General features: G+C 41.2%; 1 long non-coding RNA gene across 1 annotated transcript in view; it reads left to right on the top strand.

The window, feature by feature from the left end:
• Positions 1 to 16,825, top strand: part of LOC130251768 (uncharacterized) — a 74,914-nt gene that overhangs the window by 23,760 nt on the left and 34,329 nt on the right. The window lies entirely within an intron of this gene.

Raw genomic sequence — 16,825 nt, 5'->3', positions numbered from 1 at the left:
CCTGCATTGTATCCCCACTGCCCTTGAGATCCTATATTGCAGCTGCTTTCCTCAGAACAGTTTGATAAGAATATCTGTTTTGGACTATGTCAGTGCTGGAGAATTGCTGTCAAGCATCAAGAGATGCTCTCTCTCCCCGTGGGGCTTTAAAGATGCTATTCTAAAATTAAAGTGCTTGGTATAGATAAGATGCTTAGGGTTATAATGAGGTCAAGAGTTGCTGGCAGTTTCCAACAAGATTTTTTTAGAAATACATTGATCAGATCTCTTTCTGTGGTTATTTCACATTTTCAACAGCAAAATATAGACAGATCAGATAGAGAAACACCCAGGACCAGAAAGGTTTAGAAAAATATTTGGAAATTGTTCTGATTGCATTGTCTAATTCAAGTTGCCCCATTTTATTATGCTGGCATCCTCTGCAATGCAATGTGACATGGAATATGTGATGTAATGAGATATGCCCGCCAAATGCAATGTGCTTTGTTTTAGTCAGAATATATTAATCCACTTACTGAATAATTGACCCAAAGAGATTCTGTCAAACAGTATTAAATTATTCACTGGATTTCTAAACCAGCAGGCAGTGTCCTTTAAATATTTAAGAATAATGTAAAATAATTTTCCACACCAAAATTATTCTCTATTTTTTTTTTTTTTTTTTTTTTTTTTTTTTTTTTGTATTTGTTGAGGTTCCCTGGCTGTTCTCTGTTGTTTAAGGAAAGCAGGATAATTAAATAAAAGCCAGTGTGCCCTTCAGGTGCTTTTTCACCTACCAGTACCCCAGAAGGGGAAGGAAATGCTCACCTGCTTCAGCTGTCAGACCCAGCCAGATCCATTAGCACTTTTTATGCCTCATCCATGTGTTTTTAAGGAAATCCCAAACTCTCCAAATACCTATACCTGTACCTACACCTATCTCACCACGTAGCCTGTTGCCTTGGCTCTGAGTTTCCCCAGAGAGGGTGCAGCAGAGAGGCTGTGAAGTGTCCTGCTATTTCCTACCCTCAGGCCTCATAGAACCTCTCTAGGTGTGCATTATGAGATAACAACCTTGCCCGATCAATTTTGGTGTGGAAAATAGGTTTCCTTAAAAGAGGGGCACCGGTAGAGCAGCATTCAAGTTCTACCAATTACAGTGTCTGACACCTTTCCCCTTGAAGGTTGCATGCTGAACGAGTGCAGGGTATATTTCTGGCTTGTTTAAAAAGGATGAGGACAGGCATCTGATAGCTTACCTTAATTATTCCATTTCCTCCTCCCTATATACATTTCCAAAATCTAATTATAGTGCTCATGGCCCCTGCTATCAGCCAGCACCCAGATTAATATAAAGCCACGGGAAGGACAGCTACCTCCCTTCACGCTTTCCACAACATTGCAAATCTATTCCAGCAGTCTTTTGATACTAATATTTTGATACATTCATCATTGTGTTAGCATCAGCAGTGAGCAATATTTACAGTCTATAAGCTCTTCCAGGACCAACTGTTCATATTGCTCCTGTTAAGTCCATTCAATTTTCCACCTGAAATACCACATTTATCTAGTCAGAGTTTGACATCTATTTTCGGGGGGGGAGGGGGGGTGCTTTTAATAACAAGTTTTATTTAATTGTATGTTTTGCTTCTCTAGAGAATACATTAAGTCAATCTGTTATGTATTGTCAGTCGAGTAAGATGCACTTGGCTGCACGCTCAGGTTTATTATCTAGGTCCTGATATGGGGACATTTTTGTGCATATGCATCTGTGTGTGTTGAGGTGGAATTGCTTATCTGTTCTGTAGCTTTATTTGGACTGGAATTTGCTGCAATGTCCTCATGAGTGCAGGAATGTTGTCCAGGGTTATGGTCTGTGTGCAGTCAGGGGACAGCGGGCAGCCCTGCTTGATAAGATTTCTATTGCAAGCCACAAGAATTGCCACACTCTGCTGCTTTCAGCAAACAATCAGACTCCAAACACACTAAATATTCTTTATTTGTCAAAATAAAGTAATGATTATTTTGCATCTGCTCTACCTTAAAAGCATTTAAATCTGGCTTTAGGAGACAGCAAACCCTATGATTCTGCTCAGCCACAGTGGAAGTGAAGCCCAAATGGAACAAAAATATATAGGAAATTCTTATCATCATCATCATCGTCTTCTTTGGACAAAGGAGAAAATTGTAGCAGCATTAAAATAAACTTTGCACCTCCTGCAAAGACTTACATAGCTCTCTGAAATTTAAATTCCAAGATTGCCATGGACATCATGGATTTCAGTGTTCTGACATCTTTTCCTCATACTTTCTGTGTGCAGAAACACCAGGGTTTGTGCATGGTACTGGTGTGAAAAGAGCATGTCCAAGACTTTTGTTAACAGTCACCACATGCAGCAGAGGTGATGGATGGAGCTAATTGGGAAGGAAGCCACTGTTTTATGAGAAATTCTACATTAAATTCTGTTAAATGGAACACGAACAAAGAAACCCATGGTAATTTCCAGGAAAAAGAAAAATTAGGGTCATATTAAAGGCTTAAGAGAATCAAAATCTTTGATTCTAGTTCCAACCTTTTAGAAAACCTGTATAGTGAATGTGCACATATAAAGGAATTAAAAGCCATAACTAGAAGGAGAAACTATAAATCTTCTCTTTTAGAACTGAGCACTGTGATCTTCCTCAGATGGTTAAGTTCTCTGTGCTCCAGGTTTCACTTTTTGCAACCTTTTCCCTTGTTGGTCTATGATACCTCAGATGGGTCAAGCCCAGATTTTTTCCCCAATATGCTGTTCATGCTGTGCCTGTTGAATGGGGCAGCACAGAGAAATGGCTGCTGCTTTGAGATGTAATTCCTCAAGCAGCATCCATTACTGTGGAAGATCAAGAAGCCAGGACAGAAGCTGACTTTGTCCCAGGAATCTGCCCCAAAGAATATATCTTCCTGCAGGGTCTTGTCAGGGTGAAGGCTCTCCTGCAGACACAGCAAGGGGAAAAGGAAGAGAAGGGCTGGTGAAGGTCTGGATATGTCTCCACTTCCTGCTCCTTTGGGTAGAGGATCACAGGTGCTGTGCAGACACCCTGCTCCACCAATGGAATGGAAGGGGAATTTCTCCTCTTCAGCACTGGGGCAAAGCCCTGGGGCTAACAGACACTGTAACCTTGTCTTGGTGGGGTTCTTCCAAGTGAAATTCTGTCTTTGTGTGAACACAGAGGTGTGGAATGCTTTTCCCAGATATGCAGCTAATGGCTATTAGGGCTAGGGTAAGGGCCTTCCCTTCAGCTTCCAGATGAAGCAAGGCTGTTTCCCCTGTTGCAGTGCAAGTGGCAGTGCCTGCGGTGTGCCACTCTGCTGGTGAGGTTCCCTGTGCTGGCACTGCTGTGCAGCTCACACACAGCCAAGGAAATGGGTGTGGAGAGCTGGCTTTGCCTTGGCTGCCGTGCCAGCAGGATGCTGACATGCTGCTGACGTTGTGCAGCCCTGCAAACTAAGCTTTTTGGGAGAAAGGCTGCCAAAGCTTTACAGAAAAGCATCTCCGACCTCAGGTGCTGCAGCATCATCCAGCAGGGCAGTGATGTGCTGGGATGTGCTGTGTGTGTGTGCTGGGGGCTAGCACCAGTGTGAGGCAAACCTCTTTTGAATGGGTTGGAGCCAGAGGGGACATGCACAGCATCTCGAGGCAGCCTCAGCGAGACATTCGGCTGATTAGATATTGAGGTCAGGCACTGAGACACCAAGGTCGTGCCACGTCCTGCTTTCCCCATCCAGCTGGGCCCTGATAAAATAGCAGCTGGTAAGACCACCAATCAGATAAGGTGACAGTTTTCAACAGTCTCAAATTATTGTTGCAGCCAGGGAGCTCCAGATAAGATCAATCAAATGCTGGAATGATTTAGCCATTTCTGATTTCTCCCCCACCTCTTTTTTTTTTCCTATTCTTCTCTGTGAAGACACAGTCATGTGAATGTGAACACAGGGAGAGCTCACAGAGTCCCTCACCATGCTCAGAACAAAATGTGAGGGCTGATTTATGGGATGGATTACTTGGAAATGGTAATTCTTGGCTCTTTATGATGTTTAGTCAGAAGGTGCAGTCAGAGCAGCTGGATGGCACTGAGGTTTTTACAAAAGGGGTGAGAGAAGGGGGGTAGTGGTGAGTACAGAAACTCCTCTAACACAGCAGTTAATAAGACACCAGCACATTAATCATGTGACAGATATTGAATCTAACAGGGCAAGCAACAGTGTTTAAAAACAGCCAGTTAAGCTACTACCTGGTAGAAAAAGGCTGACTGAACAGCACAGGTTTTACACCTTTTTATTTGAAATTAGAGTTGTTTTTTAACCCTTTTTTTTTTTTTTTTTCTTTTTTTTCTCCTTGTTTGAAAGTTTTAAAATGCCTTTTTAGACCTGTAAGAAAATAAGAGATAAACCATTCAGGGCTGTAAGAGGGGGCTGCACAGTCCTTTCCCCCTGGGCAACACCTCTGGTGTTTACACTGGACCCTGCTGTGGTCCCTCTCCTGAGCTGTACTGCCAGGGTTTGACATGGGTGAAAGATTCTTGAGGGTCACGGCACAGAAGAAAGTCTCTGATGCTGTGATACATCCAGGTCAGACTCCTGATTACGAGAGACATGATTATCAACTGCAGCCTAGAGAAGTGGCTCCTTTCTTTCATGTGACTCTCCAGGCAGCTTTATCCTACCAGACCATGAGCACCTCAGCCTCTTTTATGACCTCCTGCCTGACTAGAAGTGGCAAAGTGGGGGAATTTTGGTGCACAGCTACAGATAAGCCCACACCTCCTTGGTGTTCTTTATTTAAAGGAGCTTCAGTCATTTTAATGTTGTGGTTATTGATGTTGTAGTGAAACTTATTTTTCATCACTAAACACTGTTTCTTATCAGAAACACTATAAAATGAAGGAAACATTTCTAAATGAACCACTCACATGTGTTTTTAGGCTTTCAGCATGTGCCCTTCAGTTTGAGCCTTGGTCAAACTACTTGCCATGACAATTTGGGAGCACTGGGCAAGACCAAAGCAGACAGAGTAATCATAAGTAGAGTCATAGATTTGTCAAAGTTTGAAAAGACCTTTAAGATCATCTAGTCCAACTGTCAACCCAGCTCTACCACCTTGTTCACCCTGAGTGTGATTAAACTCCATCACTTCCCTTGGCAGTCTGACTAGGAAAAGTTTTGTCTTGCTTCCCATATGACAAATATAGATTTCCAGGGACATGCCTCTTGGCCACTACTGTATGATGAAATGGGCCCTTAAAGTAGGATGCAAACAGATGTCACCACTGTAAATGAATCATAAGAATTGCCTTCCCAGAGGACATCTCATGTCCATCTTGCTCATTAATCAGTCTCTGACAGTGACCAAAGCCTGATGTTGCAAGGGAAGATGAAAAAATAATTGTAATAAACAGAGAAAAAAGTGCTTCAAGCTAGTGCTATGGGAAAAAAAAATTGTTCTTTTAACTCTGGACAAATCATAAGCAAATGCCAAACAACAAAAGGCAAATAGGTGGTTCTACTGCTGAGAATCATAAAATGGAGTTTCATGGTCAGAGTTGGCAATAGCTATAGTAAGTGCAGCTTCCAGGGCTGGCTGTAGATCACTTTGGGAAGACAGTTGAATTGCCAGAGAATCACCAGTTCCAGTAAGGCTTGTGAGGAGTTTCCTTTATTTCAGTGAATACTATAACTGGTGCCACTCATTACAGCTTTTTGTGATTGATGTGTGGGAACTTTGCTTTGCTGGACTCAAGGAAACCAGAGTATTCCTCAACAGCTTAGCACCTGACCCACAGTTTTCAGATGTGGTTTAGTTTTGTTTTGCCTTTTAAAGGTTGCAGATTGCATTTAGAGGACTTTGTGTTTGGTTTTACAAACTTAAGAAGGCGTTTGATAGTAGCAGTGCTGAATAATGTCTGCATGGATTTCCTGATGCTAATCAGATTAATCCTTTTTCGTTTTAACATAATTTTTGAGCTAAAGAGGTGAACAGAGACTAGGAAAGATGTGCATAGGAAATTTTTTCTCTAGCAAATTCTGATACATTTTTCTGAAAAATAAATTTTTAATCTTATGGTTTCCCAGCTGATTGCTCTCTGAAATTTATTTCCATGTCATAGCATCAGAATATACTGCAGGTTACAAGGTAACTGAGGGAGATGCCCGAGCTAGTTCTAACTGAGTGGGAGTTTGAAATAATGCTGCTGCAGACATATTTCTTCTGGTATCTGAGCCAGTTTAGAGTGGTAGGCTATCTCCACCTTACAGTGCTGTCTGGGATGTAGATACATGCTTTCAGTCCTTAGTCAATTAACAGAAAATATTGACGAACACTCACACACTTTAATATTTGTTTCTCAGTGAAAAATCCTTCCCTAAGTACAATATGGTGTATTTCACTTGTAGCTGACTAAATAGAAATATAACTCATGCAGATGTGTTTGCCACCCACCTCTGTCTTTGCAAAGCTCTGTGGGCAAATCCAGGGACACACCAGTTCACAAGAGCAGTGTGGCTGGCTGAAGCTGCTGCTGGCCAAAGGAAAAATCTTTGCCCCATTGAACTCACTGGCAAAACTCTTGTTGACCATATTTTTGAGACCAAAATATGTACTGCAGTGGACACTCAGCACATAAAGAACAAGACTGCCTGTTTTCTCTCATAGAAGCCACTGAACTTGGCAGCTGGACTGTCACTGTGAACAGTGCTAAACAAATCATCTGCTGTGATGTCTTCTCACTCTAGAGGAGCACAGGTCTTTTTTCTCTGTGTTGTTCTAGAATATGATATAATTACCAGCATTAAGGTAGGCATTTGGATTACATTTGCTTTTAGGTGTTTGGGTTTTTTTTCCTCAACACAATACAGAAACACAGGCGAACATAAGGTTGCTTTATAGTTGCCAGAACACAACTTGAAGAGTTTAAGCCCACCTAACTCCCACCCATGCAGTCTGCATCTCATCTAGAATCCCTGTCTGCAGTCCAGCACTGACTTCCTAGGAGTCCTTTCCCTGCAGACACTTGCAAGTGTTAGATAATTTCCTAATTAGCTTGAATGCACTATGATGGCTCTGTTTTAGCTGCATGTCTATTCTTGGAAGCAGAGGCTCTGGGGCAAGGTCTTTCTGTGAGCCAGAGCTGCGGTGCAGTGAAAGCAGAGATGGACAGCTCACTTCCACCTCCCTCCCCAGGGGGTCTGTGAAGTTTCCTGAAGGACTGTGCTGTGACACCAGGCAGGAGGACAGAGCCCACTGTCCAGCACTGAACCCAAAAGGCCAGCAGGCACATCCTAGCTCCTGCTCCTTCAGTCTCTTCTCTTTTGCAGAGGAATATGTGTGGCTTAAACCTCAGAAATGGAGTGAAGACTGAATCAGTGATTAAGTTATATGGATAGATTGCCCTCACCTGTAAAGGAATTTAATTATTTGCAGAAATAATTAGTTTTCTTGCTAGAAAATGTAGGAGTCATTTGACAACAGACACCTAAATTTTTTGGAGGCAGCACCTAAACAGGACACTCAGAGTAGATGGATTTGGCTCCGCTTCTGGTTAGTAGGCTGACAAATGGTCTATAAAAAAATAATAATAATAACAGTAAGAGATAACAGTAATAATAAAAATAAAAATTAGAGAAGACAAAGAGAAAAATATATCTTTTAGCAAAAGAAGCCACTTTATCTTTTTTTATTCTCAGGCCTTTCAAAATGCTTCAAACTTTCTTTTGCTAATTGCTATGCAAACATTTTTGATGTCTGTGCAAAAACATCTGGAAGCTTATGGTGGCATCTGGACATAAATATTAAAAGATCAACACAAACATGATGTGAATTAGCCATGTGGATAGCCATAAAAACCACAACCACAAAACCCTCCTCCACATCTTTGGCTGCAAACGTGGGTGCTTTCTCACTCAGTTTTAATGTGTTTAGGAACTGACATCCCAAAGTGAGTGGTCATGACTAATGATTTGGTTTCCTTTCAGTTTAACCACTCCTAATTGCACTAGAAATTCCCTCGCCTGATTTAATAGGAAATAGGATAGGGAATGTCCCTCGTTCCTTTTCCGAGCCCTCTTTTAAATTTTTGGTGTTCTGTATGGAAGTTTTGGTTCAGTTTGTGAAACGTGTGCTTGCAAGGCTCCTTCTCCTGCTGGACACAGCCTAGACTTGCACTGATTTCTTTCTGAGTTGCTGTGGGCAGTCACTGCTCTGTGTTACAAGAGCACTTGTTTTAGTGTTCTCAGGTGTTAGGCAAGCACACCCACTGGTGAGATGTGCTCTGACCAAGGAAAGGTGACTCTAAGGTCCAGCCTACATAGGGCAGCTGAAGGAAAAGAACAGCCTCCATCCAGCTCTCACAAAGTCAAAAAGCAAGCTGAAGTGGCAATTCCATGGCTGTTTTTCAGCTTATGCTGCCTGGTCTCACAACTTTTGAGCCTCTCAGATGGGCAGTGTTGCGAGTTGGTTTTTCAAAAGTGGCAGGGACATGAAGGCACACAAACCTCTCTGCTTTTTAATGAGTGTGTGGTGCAGGTAATCAAAGGTTTTAGAATCTGACAGAAGTCAAGTACATATGGATTTGATAACTCAGGTTGTATTACCTTGATTTTCTCTTGGTAAAAACATACATAATAGCTTTCTGCCTCCTGAAATGAATATGTGAAAGATTGAGCGGTGCTAGTACTATAGAAGTCCTTTAAATTTTCCAAAGAGAACTGGAAAATGCACAGTTCAGTGATATGGATCAGCTAAGCAATTCTGTGTCTTCTAGGTGCCATCACTTGCTCTTATCTCATCTTTTTCAAATGCTTGCTGTTTTCTTCCTGGTCTTTAGCTTTGTTTGCCTCATTCATTGCAGACCTCATTCGAAGGAGAGTGTTCAGCTGCAGGTCATATATATCCTACTACCCAATCTGGACTGCTTATGGAGTGGATTTGTTTTTAAATGGTACTTCTGTTTCTTAATTATCTGAAGACATACAAGTATTTCATGATGGAAACAGAAATGCTCTAATTGGCTGTTGCCCACTCCAGTTGCTAACCCATTGGGATATTCTGGATAGGACCAACTGCAAGGTGAACAAATTGCTCTGAAAGACTCTCAAGAAAGGAAACACACAGATGTTTGTATTTGATTTCTGCCCTAATATTTAGTGAGGACTCTATAATTTAAATAAAAGGGCTCATTTTTCCCCAATTTAATCTCCTTTAAACAGTGTGGGAGTTATAAACATTATAATAATGTTACCACTTTCATATTTAAAAATATGCCCTCTAAGCATTTACATTCAAGATTTGTTTTTCTTCAGATGTGTAAATAACGCATAGCAATTTGCATCTCATGCATAAATCTTTCTCCTGTTGAATGCAAATTAAAAAATAAAAATAATCTGCCCCCAACCCCTTTCATTTGCTTCTTTTCCCACCTCCTCATATTTACATCAAGTTAGCTGGCTAATTCTTCCAATGAGAATTTTGAGAGTTTATGTGTGTTTAAAAAAATTATCTGGCTGAAGTTTTGTTCCACTGAGTAAAAAGAAGCCTAGAGCTGATTAATAGTGTTTCCTTTTCCAGCCCTAATGAATGTTTTTCAGGTTTTATGCATCCCAGATGAATCTATTTTAAATGGTGTGTGTCTGTCTGTGTGCATGAATGTTGCTCTTTCTTGGGATTTATCCCAAATGAGTTTAGCTTTTCTGTACCTTGTAGGACAATATCGATGCTGGCTTAATCAATTTCAATTTGCTGTTAAACCAGAAACGAAGCATTTATCAGGATGAGCCAGGAAGGGCTGAATGGACTTTTCGTGTTGCTGAGGTCTCTTTGTGAAATCTGCTCCGTGAAGTTTCTGGAGCTCAGAATTGACAGGAAGCTCTTCTCTGGCTTGCACTTACCACCTCGTGTGGATGCACCCTCGGGCTGCTTTTACTCTACTCGCTTCCCGCACCGGCTGTGCGTGCGCGCCTGCTGATGAGTATCATGGGACTCAACCCACCAAAAATAACTTCTCTAGATAATCTTGCTGCCTTCGTAAAAACGCCACGGAGACATCTCACTGAATCACGCTGCCCGGCTGCGCTATTTCTGCTGCGGGGTCCGCTCTGCGCGCCCGGCTGGCAGCCAGCCCGCAGGGAGAGGGAGCGCTCGGTGGGTGACACAGAGCAGAGCCTGGCTGGCACAGCAATCCCGGCCCCGGAGCTGCCGGCAAACCCGGCCCCGGGAGCAGGAGCAGCCCTCGGTCCGAGGGTGCGCGTTCCTTCCGCCGCTGCCCCACCGCAGCCGCGCTAATTTTAACGCGGGGAGGAAGCGCAGGGAGGCGAGAGCGGGATGGTCCCAGCTGTTCATCCCAAGGACGCGAGTGGCACTTCTATCTGAGAGGGAAGGCACGAGCTCCCGTGTCACTGCACAGACTGGGAGAGTGAGGAGAAGAGAGTAAAACCTTCCCTAGATTCCTGTTTCGCTTCAGAAAAGTGTTTTCAAAGGCTCATCCTCTCCTCCCCTCCAGCAGGTTATATTTAGTTTTAAGCTCTCCTGGCTGCTGCACTGAGAGCTCCTTATCCATTTCCACTGCAATTAATCAGAACAGGGTTGATTATGCTTTTGTCTCTGATTGTGTAAATCAGGATCCTTCTATCTAAAGTGAGGAGACCTTTGCTGCCTGGGTACCCTGCTTCCCATCCCATGGCAGCCCATCTCTTCAGCATGGCCAGGCAGCCAGGCATTCCTGGGTTCACCTGGAATATGCTGCTCCTGTGTTGAAACCAGGCTGAGGAGGACTGAGGTGAAGGACTAAGCAAGCATCATGGCTTTGGTGAGAGGAGCTGTGAGATGGATGAAGTCACCATTTTAGGGGGCATTTTAACATTTTAGTGTTAACCCACTTTCATGCTGTAGTGCAAGGGGGAGATGAGAGGGGCTGTGCTTGCTCTGCAGCACGGCCAAGCTCATCACTTCAAGTACACTTCTTCAAAATCTGCTTTGATAGGGCTCGTGCAATATGAACTAAGAAGAAAAAGTAGCTTTGGACAGAAACATACCATAGTAAAGAAAGCAGCTCCAGGTCCCAGTAGTCTCTTCTAGCAGCCCACAGGCTGCTTCCATCCCTGCTTCACACAAACCATCATAAGGGCTTTGGCCCTCACCGTGGGCATGTCTGGGTCACCTTGAGGCAGCCAGGCTCTCACTTGAGATCACTGGTCACGTTGGGACAGCTTGAGCACAGGAAGAGCAGTGAGGATGTGAGACACCTTCTGTGTGTTTGGAGAGGTTAATTGAAAGAACAAAATGTAATTGTAGGAGTCCCCAGCACCAGAGACATCACTGGCTTTGCTGGCTGTTCAGCATTAGCTCTTTTCCTTCCTATCCCACAGCCTGTGAGCCTGGCCAGAAGGTATCTTCTGTTTTAGAGTAAGCTGTGCCTGCAAATAGAAAAGCTCTTAAAAAATATGTATTTAGACTCAGCACTGCTGTGGGAGCGACTGCTTCACAGGTTTGTAGTCTCAGGTGCAGAAGGGTTAAAAGTATTTGCTCAAGGACTTAAGATGCAGAGCTGAGCAGGATCTAGGAGCTGCAGTCCTCAAGGGGCCACTCCAAACACTTGTCCATAATCCCTTCTTTTCAGTTAGTAGCAAATGATAATTTGTAGTATTGCCTCTTAGGAAAGCAACTCCAGCCTTGCCCTCCAAACCAACCCAGAAATCAGAAATCTTCCAGTTACACTAGCTAAAACTGCAGGAAGTATTTCTGAAGGACAGACACATCTTTTTCTTCCACCTGCCTAAACACTGGGCTGTGTGTTTCTGTTCTGGTCTAAAAGAGGATTGATGAATTGCAACTCCAGCTTGCAGGGTGTAACATTTGATTTTGCTGTATCTGTGGTTAGCAGATCACATTCTTAATACGCTCTTACTTGTCAAACAACGGCTCTGCAGGCAGAGATCAAAGGAGCTGGAGAGAACACGTTTCCTTCAGTCATGTAGGAAAAGATGAGAGGTAACATGATCTTGACCTCTGAAAGTCAGGGACAGCTCTGAGAGTAGGTGACATGAGCCAGGACTCTGTTGATCATGTAACAACAACAAATACTGGTGCCATAACACAGACATGGATTAATTCTTTGGAGGGAGTTGTATTTTTGCAGGTCCTAACCTGTAAAACTAGAATTAACTGGATAAATGTATCCTGTATTGTTTGTTATTTTACCTATTTTTTTTTACTATCTATGCATGAGCAAAGCAAGCTGATTCTTAGTAGATTGCATTGCTAAATTTTGGGTGGAGAAGAAGCAACTCCTGGAGTGAATTACATGTTCAGATTACGTCACAAAGACTGTCTCTGCAGGTTTTTATTGCTCCCTAAGTAATGTACCGTCTGCCCTTTCCCAGGAAGGTTTTATACCATCAACAAACAGCAGGGGAGTGAAAAATATCATCTGTAGGACATAGTAAGCTCACAACAGTAAATGTGGCTATAAACTATAAGTAAGCTAGCACATTTACAGATGTTCATTCTAATCCAGATGCAGCTACTGTACCTCCCAGGCCTCACACACATAGTACAGAAGCTGCCTTGCCATGTTGCATGGAGAATTAATGAAGTCACATGATGGTGTTTTTGCCATCTTTTTTTTTTCCCCCCAGCTGTTAAATTACATTAAAAAGCACTAAATAAACACTCAATATTTTCCTTAAATAAATTTATCATGTAGCAATTATTGCAGTTAATCTCAGTGTGGGTATGTGGCTGTAAGTGGGAGGTGTCAATCAATGTAATTAGAAAAGATGTGCCTGAGAAACAACCTCTGCATTACAATATTGTCCCAACTATAAACACCCTACCACATGGTGTGTCCCTTCTTAGTTACACAGTGTAAGTCCTGTGTTGATTCAGGCTTGGATTACACAGTAAATCTTGTTTGTGAATTTATAGACTGTCCCTTTGAAGGCAGAATTGTGCCAGCCTATTTATTTAAAGTCCTTTTTTCACTGCAGCAGCGTGCTTTGGAGATGTAATATCTTATACACAAAATCCCTGAGTGACAGCAGCTCTGCAAGCTCATGATACTTATAATACATTACATATTATCAATAAAATGTTGCAAGACATGTCATAGATCTTATTAACATAACTTTAAATTATGTGTACAAGTTTGACCTATCTATTGATGGATTAGAAGCAAAGCTTAGATTGTTAAATAGAATTAAAAGGCTCAGGGCATCATTAAACAAACTGTTTCAAGTAAAATGTCTGTATTTCACCATAAAAAGTCAAAGCATACCTGAAATGCTAGTTGTCCCCAAGGCAACTTATAAAGTTTAAAGATACCCATAAATAGCTCTCAAGTATTTTTTAAAGCTACTTTTGCCATTGCTCTCATATCAATTACGATCCAAATTTCTCCCAGAAACTTTGGCTGCCCTAAAACATTTTGATCTCTGTCTCTCGCGGTCCTCCAAAGCAAACCAGAGAAAATAATCTGTGAACTGCCAGGAGATCTAGATAGCCCCCAAACCTTTGGTATCAGTGACCTGTAGATTGCCTGCCTGTTGTGAGCCATTTCTGAGCTGAGATTCATTTTGTCAAGACTGGAGAGTGCAGTGACAATGAGGCTCCAAGCAGAGATTTACAAGTGACTCCTCAGACATGCAGGAGTCTATGCTGGCAGATCCAGCTGAAGATTTTGTACATTAGGTCACAAACGACTCCTCTGCAAATTTTCAGAGACATTTTGTAGGGCTTGCTTGTGCATGATTAGGTAGCTTGACTAATTTTTATTTATGGAGTGGGTTTTGGCATTTTAACTGTGGATTCTTTGCCACATCTTTTTTTCTTTGTGTTAGCACTTTGGCAACAGGGAAAAAAATTAAGGCAAGCCATTTAAGTGACTTGCCTGAAGTTATGTAGAAAAACAAGGATAGGGCCATAAACAGCTCAGAGATGTCCTGTTTCCTAACCCTCCACTTATATCCTGGAAATATTCTTTTTTTCCGAGTGTCATTAGGATTGACTGTCCAGAGCAGGGTAAATAAGGCTTCTTCTCTCCATACTTTAATTGTTTAAAACATTGAATTTTATTTTTAGGATGTGAACTTCTGCATTGAGGGGGTAGTGGGGTGTGCTTAGTCTAGTAGGCAGATGGAGGGCAAGAAGCCCAGAAATTACTGCCTTTTTTTTCATTATTTCTATAATATAATTTCTGGATCAAGTACAAAACCATGACAGAGAGAAAGAGAACTTTTCCATTGACTTGAGGGGGAATGGAGAGAGACATTTAAAAGAAATGTGTCCAGCTGATGAGTAAGATGGCATGCATCACTGAGTCTTTAGTTTATTCTATTAGAGTGGACAGCATTTTACTGTTGATTAAAAAAAAAATAAAAAAAAATTACTCAGTCCATTACACAAGCCCCATAATCACAACTCTCTCTCCCTGAGCACTGATCAGTAATAGTGACCTTTTGGATAGGGTGTGGAAGGCAGTAGCCTAAATAGTTTTGTGTTAATTAGCACTCCTCTGTGCTCTGGAAAATCCTAAAATTTTAACAGCTTTGCTGTGCCTCAGGTCCCTTGAGACCTGACACTGGCTACAACAAAAGAACATACATATTTGAACAACAGTGCCATGAGTAATTCCGCTGCTTTGTTTTGATTTAGGTTTCTGTTTGTTTCTTTGTTTGTTTATTTTGTTGTACTTTCTCCTAGAGTGATAAAAAAGCTTTATTTGACAAGTCAAAAAAGTTAGTTTTTACTCCTATTTATTCAATCTTATATACTGAATAAATAAAGGCACAAGTGAGAGCAGCTTGAGCTCTGCATTGGACTTCCCTGACTCTTTCAGTTAACCTTAAAGTTCACTGTGCTGAAAACTAATAGCATTTAGTTGTCAAGAAGCCAGAATAATGGCATTTTGTGCCATTATTCTAATGCATTTTTCACTGTGCATTTCCTTTAATTATTTCCATGAGTAATATCATTATGCATTCATGCCAATACAATTCTGATAATTAACTTACATGATGGCAATTTCTTAATGATTTTGATGTCAAAGTTAATAGCAACATCTGATAGTTGATCTGTTTGAGCTGACATAAATTTAACTTTTAATGTATTGATGCCAAAACCAGCAGCAGCATCAAATTACATTGCAGAAAAATAAATATCCACAGGGTAAAATCCTCAGTAGAAAAGTCTTGATCCTTACCCAAGGTTTATAGGTTCAAAATAAAACCAAGGCCCCTAGACACAGTGCATGTCATATTTTTACTTCCTCTTGGCTTATTTATTTATTTATACATTAATGGTATTGATGTCTCATATTTAAGAGATCAAATTATATGCTATCATATGAAGTATGTTGTACTCTTGCCTCCAGCTTGGTGAATGTATTCCATATATTAAAAGAAAAAAATTCATTAATTAAACTTTTATCTTTCTAGTTCTTTAAGCATGAAGTCTAAAATGCTCTGAAGGGGAGGAATTTAGGACTGATGTCTGAACCCAAATTTGTGTCTTGGTTTGTGATTTCAGTTTGCATCATGTGGTAATAAAATCAGGAAAATAGACTACATGGAGGCAAATATTTTTAATATCAATAAAAGAAGAAAGAGAGCAATGCAAAATAATGTTTGAGATCAATATCTTTAGTAAATTTTTTGCTATATGGAAGTGATGCATAGATAAAGAGATAATTGTATGTGCTATTGTATATATGTATCTATCTTTTTAATATTGACTCATGTAAGTATTACAAGTCAATTAACATAAAATAAACCCATGTTCCTCAAGCCTTTGTCCAAGAGATTTGAAAATCTCTTTTCAAGTCTATAGGTATTTTTATTTACCAGTTAAATATTTTAGTACACCTTAGTATTGAAAAAATGTATGTGAAACAAATTATGATAGCCATAAAATGGTGATGGTTGTTTTCCCTTTATTTTTTTAATGAAAAGCAAAGACCCATTCTATGTCACAGTCACTAACATAATATTTATTTCCCCCTGCTTCAGCCTGTTAAATATATAGATGAAATGTTAAAAACCATTAGAATTAAAATTGATCCTGCTGTATATCTCAGCCTTTTCCCGAACTGGCTTTTCATCAATGATATCCACCAAGGGAGTGCACATTTCATTTTATATTGTGAGGAGATAATTACACAGCCTCAATTAGACCTTTCATTGCTGGAGTATAAAGGGCTGCTAGTGCAGACCCAGATCATTTGCCTCTACAATGCACTACCTTTCCTCCTTCAGACTCAACAAGAAGGAGTCTGCCCCTGCCTGCTGAACAGGAAGACATGTCTGGTTGCTTTTAGCCTCTCTTAAATTTGTCCTCACAAACTTGAGGACACATACTTGCTTGAAGCCAGCCCCCCAAGATTCAGGCATGTCAGTGTCTGTTTTTCTGTGTCCATCCTGTGGAGATGAACGCTGCTCCACCCAGAGACAAAGTTTGTGGAAGGATTTTAAGTCCCAGTGGTGATGGTGAAGGTGCAAACAACAGCAATATCTTAATCCCTCATTTATATTTCTGGGAGCTGAATTTGGGAAGAAGCCTGTGAGATGAGAGGGACTTTGTTCAGAATTTTTAACTTTCTTGTGCAGTGTACCATGAGTGCACATGTTCAGCTACACACCTGCAAGTTCTTGTAAATGCAGTGATGTGGTGGAGTACATGAGAGGAATGTGGATGGAGGAGATGTCTGAGAGCCCTCGAGTTTCAACCACCCTTTGTTAGGACACACATATCTTCCACACATTTGGACATAAGCTGAGTCTACCTCAGCCTGTGGCTCTTAGGAAAGCATTGGCTTGAGACAG

Source organism: Oenanthe melanoleuca, chromosome 3 (genome assembly GCF_029582105.1).
Source record: "Oenanthe melanoleuca isolate GR-GAL-2019-014 chromosome 3, OMel1.0, whole genome shotgun sequence".
Lineage (NCBI taxonomy): Eukaryota > Metazoa > Chordata > Aves > Passeriformes > Muscicapidae > Oenanthe > Oenanthe melanoleuca.
This window is presented reverse-complemented; position numbering and strand designations above follow the sequence as displayed.